We start from the raw sequence: 7987 nt of genomic DNA on the forward strand, positions 1-7987 counted from the left end.
ATTATTGGATTCTTAAAAAATTATCTACTTCTGTATGAGTTCATAAAATTGAAGCACTTCCAAATGATAACACATTTCCTGTTATAATCTCAATAATACGTCACTTTATCATCAGTTATCGTGTTTGTGTATTTGGTTTATGGCCTGAACTACCATAACCAGATTTTAAGGCTACTGCCAAGTACACATAGACATTATAAATAAATCCCACATTTATTTGGGAAATAATTCTCAGAATTCTGGCCCATATTCATGGAATTGTTCTCGTTCATGACGTTCTTGGCCAAAATTCAGTTTGCAGACTTGATAACGAAGTGCGTATGTGGATTTATTGTTTTTTTCCTGTTTTTTGTTGTTTTCTGCAATGAACTTGCACACAGAATCAAAATCAAAAATAAAATACAATATTCATTTGTTTTGTAAACAAAAAAATCCTCAAGTTTTCATTACGCAATGGAAATGTTATTGATTTTTTCAGATTTTCTTTCTCAACTTTCGGGACACGCAAGAAAACAACTCAAAACAATCACGTCATATATAACTTTAACGGAGAGAGCGAGAACCACAAATTGTGTTTCGGTATGAAAAAGGATAACAAGACATACAATATTTCTCATGTCTTTGACCTGTTGTTTTCCCACTTGCCCACGACTGTTGATTGCAATATGAAGTCATCGTTGAACGCAGGTGCTCAGTTTATTCAATTATTAAATTCGACCACCACCTCCCACATATAACGAATTCGCTGCAGGAAAATGCCCATTTATTTGTCATCGTCAACAAAATTTTATGGGCCTCACTTGCTATGAATGAGATTTTAATAATTCATTTCGTTATTGGATTGATTATCCACCCCCATCTAATTGAAGGCCGACAGCTAATTTCCTATTGAGGTAACCGCTTTTTTCTCGATGACGTTTTAATGAAGCGCGTCATTAACCTCATATCACAAAATTGTTGACCATTGCTTAGACATGGTTGTAAAATTGATTACAATTTATTTATGGGGAAATTTGTACAATATTGAAGTATTATTAATAATTGGGAGATTGATGTATTTCGTAAACTCACCATACTAAGGAATGTATATAAATGTTGTCTATCAATAAAAATGCAGGCGGAGGACTGCAAGAATGGACGAACTTTGATTTTGAAGCATTTTGGTACGAGTTTTCAACAGAATTGGTTCTTATTTAATATTAGGGATTCACATCGAGCAGAAAGTCTCCCTTCTAACAATCATCAATATTGCGGGGTACCCAAAACGTAGTCCCCATTTTGAAGTTTTTAAAGCTTTTTAGGGAAACCTCCATATAACGCTAGAAATTTTCAGATTTTTAGAGGGTATCTGGAGACATTTATGTGTGTTCCTGCCTATCGGCCTCTAGTGGCTGAGCCACAGGCGGAATTGTGCCCACCAGCACCGAAGTGCTGTACCAATCGGAGAGCATGCAGAAGACACACTCTCCCCCTTGGTGAGGGGCGAAACCACAACCCCCGCGAAGCTCCCCAAGGGGCCACACCAACTGTCTGGCTGGATCCACAGATCCAGGGGCACCTGAAACCCCAAAACAAAAATAAACGACACAAGCAACAAAATGCGCAAGTAGCAAGCCGCAGGCAGTGACGACGTTGAACAAATACACTCAACACAAACAATTAACATGCAGTCATTGCGGACTGCACAAAGGGCCCAAAGGACCGCGGCATCGGACATCACAACACAAACAATCAATGAAACTGCCCTCACAGACAGCCTACACGAAATCCACAAGAGGAGTGAACCTTGTGAAACAGGAAGACCGCGAACCACCCACGATGAAAAACAACAGCAGTAACCATGATCTCTGCCAACACCCACCGCCACCCGGTGCACCAACCCACCACCACCCGGTGCAACCGACCGAGCCCACATGCAAGGGGGCTATGCACGAGGACCACCTCCACTAAGTGCTGCCCTCCTTCTAAATTTTTCACGAGCAAAACTACATAAACAACTAAAGGTCCGATCGTCTTCAAGAGCCCTACTGAAATCCCACCCCGCCCCTCCATTCGATATATCCATATTTGCTAAATCTCTAACGCCATTATAGTAACAGAATTCCGTCAGTATATGCTTCCAGTCCTCAGCCATCCCAAACCCACGTAAATCCATCTGAGACAGGCCTTTTTATGCAGAAACGCATTGAGAGAACCATGCCCCGTCAGTAAGAAACCAGTACTTAAGCAGAAGCGAAAGTCTGGCCGGTCCACTACGAATGTTGCGTCACGAAAAGTCGTACGTCACCCTCCCTTTGTCACTTTTCGTTTACCTATTTTACCTACCTCATCCAACTGCAAGCCACACTTAAGCTAATACATGATAGCCCTACATCTCACCTCAAGATCAAGCAACGCGATGCCAAGCAACACTTGCTACGCCTCTATGGAAACAATGCTGACATGGCAACCCGCTAACACGAAAGGAGCTTCCTTCAACCGATCGAAGTGTGGAAGAAAATTCAACAGCTCGGACACCGTTATCACGAGATATTTAACAGTACACGAATACCTTATGCCGCGTTCACCAGCTCGAATAAAGGGAGGACGGCTGCATGTCAACCTACCTTTCAGCAGCATCAGCAGCGTCTTCCGAATGCCACCTTCACTCCAACTACAAGCCTACACAATCTGCATAGCTTGCACACCATGACAGGGTGTCAATTCTCCCTACTAAAAATGTCAATATCGGTTTGCTGTAGCTCACATATAACGGTATCGATTTGGAATATTTTAGCCGCATTTTACCGATGTGGCTGTAATTTGGATAAAGGGGTCTTGATTGCTGACACATACAATGATTAATATAGGATCATGTTATGACGTATAAAGGTAGCGCCCCATTGTCAGTATTTTGAAGGTTTAGACCAATTTGTCCATCGATGTGGTTACAGTTTTTGAAGAAAAGTGTCTAATTGGTCCAATACACGTTCTAATACCCTTATCCAATCCATAGATACCATAACTATACGCTAAGGAATAGATGGATTAGCTGTAGCATACAGGACATAACAATCAGAGACAAATTAGGTCATGGAAGACCACATAGACTCTCAAGGAACTTAACCGATGAAGGATTTGAACCAGTCTGCCATGCAGATTATAATACTTCTTATGGGAAAGAATCCTAACTTACTATGCAGAAAAGCTGAAACGGTGCTGAATATCGCCTATAATTGTGCTAATCCGAGGGGCTTAAACGTAAATCCGGACAAAACAGAGATATGTCTTTTCGCCAGAAAGACAAAAATTGTCCATCTTCGAAAACAAATTGATAGTCACTTTAAATAAAGTTAAGTATCTGGGAGCAAAGGGCTGACAAAACCAATAGATATTGGTCTTTTAGTAGAAGAAAAGCGCTGCAGAATCTTCAGAAAACATTTTGCCTAGGCACATGTGGGGCAATGCAGACAACACCAACTAGGGCTTAAAGCAATGGACGAGTGGCTAGACACCGGACACAACATACCGCACAAAAACATATTACTTGTAAATATTGGATCCACAACCAATGCTTTTGATTTAGACCGCATACCTGAAACGAGAGTAGTCACACGGTGCGAAACTATAATACCGAATAGAGAACAATGGAATAGTGGAACACTAGTTCAGATGCCTGCTGGTAAATGTTGCTACACAGATGGCTCTTGACTAGGAGGAAAGACTGCACTGGAACTTTTTAGCACAATCATATAGGCGGAGTTTCAAGCTATAACAGAGTGTCTTAACTGGTTAAGTTCAAACCTAGGAGAAAAATACAACAAATATTATTACGGACAGTTAACAAGCTATAAATGCAAGATCTTCCAAAACAGTTAAATCCAAAACTGTACTGGAATGTATAAATACAATTAATAATTTCTCAAAACCTGTACAAATTATATCGGTACCGAGTCACACAGATGTCAAAGGCAACGAGATAGCTAACCAGCTAGCTAGAAGTACCACTGCACTATCTCAAGAACTCTTCAAGATATTGTCGATTTATTGTGTCAGCATCAAGTGACGGGAGGAGTGATTCTCAATCTTTAAACTCATTTTTCTCGAATTATCGTTTTACTAATGGCGGGCACGATAACTCAAGAACTAATAATCCGATTGATTCCAAATTTTGGGACGTTTCTCTGTGAGTGTATAGCTATCGTATGAACTAGGATAAATCCAATCGGTCGAGATCTTCCTTATTATGCACTTCACTACACTGTGGTACAGGCAATTATGTTTTTGTGCATATGTTTGAAACAGGCAAAAGGAAACGAGTAGACACATGGTTCCTTTTGATAATATGCATAGTATCACTTTCTGTGTCGATTTACGCATGCTCGTCCGTCTGTCTGTCTGTCTGTCCATGTAAAATTGTAAACAAAGTACAGATCGGATTTATGCTCCGAATTGGATGCAAATTGACATATGTCACTTATTTGGCTCGATTTGCACGAACTTTGGCATAGCGAACTGAATCGAGTTTAGAATCGTGAGTGGTAAGTTTCGGAAATATCGGTTCAGATTTCGATATAGATCTAATATATATATTTTGGCACCACGTAATGCATAAGGTCTAGAATGATGTGTGTTAAGTTTCGTGAAAATCGGTTTAGATTTACATATAGCTCCCATATATATCTTCGTCCGATTTAAGGTAATTTATGTACCAAGGTCCCTATATATCTTTCGATTTGCACGAAATTTGGCATAGTGTACTGAATTAAGTCCAGAACGATGTGTGTTAGATTTCGTGAAGATCGTTTCAGATTTAGATATAGCTCCTATATATATTTTCGTCCGATTTAATGTAAATGGTTCACCACGGTCCCTATGTATCATCCGATTTGCACGAATTTTGGCATAGCGCACTGAATTGAGTCTGGAATGATGAGTGGTAAGTTTCGGAAAAATCGGTTCTGTTTTCCATATAGCTCCCATTTATATTTTCGTCGGTTTAGATATAACTTCCATTAAAATTTTCGTCCGACTTTTTTGTAGAAATGCTGACATAGCCCATATATTCAACCGACTTCATGTTTATTGGGTTTCAAATAATCAAAGAGTGTCCGATAGATATTTGCTTTAAATTGATTTACATAATTTTGTCCCATTCTCCACATACTAAATACTATGATCAGTTTCCTTGGAGTATATAAATGGTTTGCATCACACAAATTTCACGTCCTATTTTTTGTATTTTTGTCCATATAGGATTTCGATTTCTACATTTGTAATTCACATCGGCACACTAGCTACCTCCATAATATACATATCACTGTGTTTAAATGACACAAATCGACCGTGCCATTGAAAGTTATATATTTCAGCCACTTAAAATCTATAATTTTAAATATTTTACATAGTTTTACTTAAACTTATATTTAAAATGTTCTTCAATACAAACATATGCTGATTTACAGCCTTTTAGTTACTTCAGCAAATAAAGTCAACGAATCTCCTTGCCTCCACATTTGCCAACCAACATTGAACTTGAACCAAAGAAACAAAAAAAAACCGAACCCTGTCCCTTACAATGTGTGAGTGTAGCGTGAGTGTATAACTAATGACATGTCGCCAACCTTGGCATGGAAATCCAACTGAAGGTTAAGACAAAAATACCAATGTCGACTGGAGCTACTTTGGCATATCCTTTTTTTGCCATATTTCTTCCATATAAACGACGGGTTCCGCTGGCGCTATATGCCGCTTAAAACAAATGAGTGTTGCTATTTTAAGAAAACGCCAAAAGCCGCATTAAGAATATTTGAAGTTATTTTTATCGGTACGTAGCTCGTTTGTAAAAAAACTAAATTTAAAACAAAAACCCATATTGCATTTAGCAACAACAAAAACAATCGAGTTTAATTGTTGGCACTCGTTATGGCTTGGCGTGGCCACCATTGGAAGTGCAATAGCAATTGCTGGAGTTTTAATTATACACAGCCACAACAACAACGACAACAAAATGTTGGTGGCCTGGGCTCCACCCTTCTATTTTTGAACATTGGTCATGTAATGAAACTATGACTTCACACAAAGACCAATCATACGCACACACGTACACACATAGTGAGCTGCAAACTTAGTCAGACCATGGTTTTTTCTATTGGATTTTCTTCCGTATTGGCTTCGTCATAACAGCAACGCCACAACTACAGCAAACTTCCACAAGCCATGATGGCTTAACACGGCAAAGAAACCTGCATTGCAATGCAATCGAAGTCGTTATCGCCGTAGTCGTCGTCGTCTTGGTCGTAGTCGTCGCCTGACATTGACATTAAACTCAAGTCAACTTCAGACCATGACTTCATTGCTTGTTGCCTCATAATGCCAACCGGCGGCAGGCAACAGCCAATAGCGGGCCAACTTTGATGGAAACAAAAATAGCTAAGGAGAGGAAAAAATATAGACGAGTTGGTAGCCAACAACAACAACAAGATCAACAAAAACAAATCAAAGCAAAGCCATAAAAACTAAAACAAGAAGTAAGTTCAACAAAAATATACACTGGGGAAACACACATACACATATATACATCCATACACACTCGTACATATTTGCACGCCTATAACACCCCTCTTATAAGGAGGTTCCATAACCCACTGACGAACACTTCAAGTGTATCCGACCGCGACACATGGGTAACACAACAAAATGAAACTGTAACACAATAAATGAAACGCGGAGACAACAACATTGTCCAATAACTTGGCCAACAGCACGTAGCCACAACACTGCCACGGTTAGATGAAGTGCCATAAATTATGTGCAGCAGAAACATACACACACATTGCCATATTTGTGAGATTTGTGGTGTGAATGTTTGGTATTGATATTGTTGTTGTTGTAGCATTTGTAGAGCCTTATGTCATATAAACTATCTCACACTTGAATTATTCGTAGATTTGTGTTAAATGCTTTGTTTAATTGATTAATAATTGTTTAAAACTGAAAACTTGGGCAGATGAGAAAGTAGGAATCACCATGATTTGAATGGGGTCCAGTTTATAGTGATTTTCTGTTGGATTTTGCAAGGAGACAAATAGGGAACCGAAGCCCCAAACATTTGCTACAGCATACACGATCCGAATGAGATGAAATTTGGCGTAGTTATTTATATGGCCCAAGGAACAACCCTATTATAATCGGAACATGTATAAAAATAATCGGAGTCGATTTATGCATGTCCGTCCGTCTCCTGATGTTAAATTGTAAACAAAGTAGAGTTTGCATGTAAAATCCGATTTGGATGAAATTTAATACAGTTCAATTATTTGCCACAAGGACAATCCCTATTGAAATTGGTGAAAACCGGTTCAGATTTAGATATAGGTTCTGAACTTATACTAATGTTAATTATGGGATATTTGTATTGAAAATGAGATATATTGGCCATTTTTTTTAAGGTAGTCCCCATATAGTGGTACCCAAAAATTCAGTATTTTAAGGATTTTCTTCATTTTTATACCCTTCACTACTCTGTGGTACAGGGTATTATGTCTCTGTGCATATGTTTGTAATAGGCAAAAGGAATCGAGATAGACCCATGGTTCCTTTTGAGAATATGCATAGAATCACTTTCTGAGTCGATTTATGCATGTCCGTCCATGTATTTTTGTGAACAAAGTACAGGTCGCATTTATGCTCCGATTTGGATGAAATTTGGCCCAGCCCATTTGTTTGGGCCAAGGACGAAACCTATTGAAATTGAAGAAAATCGGTTCAGATTTAAATATAGCTTCCATAAATAGTTTAGTCCGATTTTATGTAAATGGTGCACTAAACTTCCAATATTTTTCCGATTGAAAAAAAAATTTGCACAGCGTACTGAATTAGGTCCTGATTGATGTATGCGAAGTTTTGTGATGTGTGCGAAGTTTTGTGATAGATATAGACCCATATATAGTTTTGTCCGATTGAAACAAAATTTTGCACTGCGTTCTTTATTAGGTCCTGATTGATG

Source organism: Musca vetustissima, unplaced genomic scaffold (assembly GCF_032173495.1).
Source record: "Musca vetustissima isolate MV318-11 ecotype Yass unplaced genomic scaffold, APGP_CSIRO_Mvet_v1 utg34152, whole genome shotgun sequence".
Lineage (NCBI taxonomy): Eukaryota > Metazoa > Arthropoda > Insecta > Diptera > Muscidae > Musca > Musca vetustissima.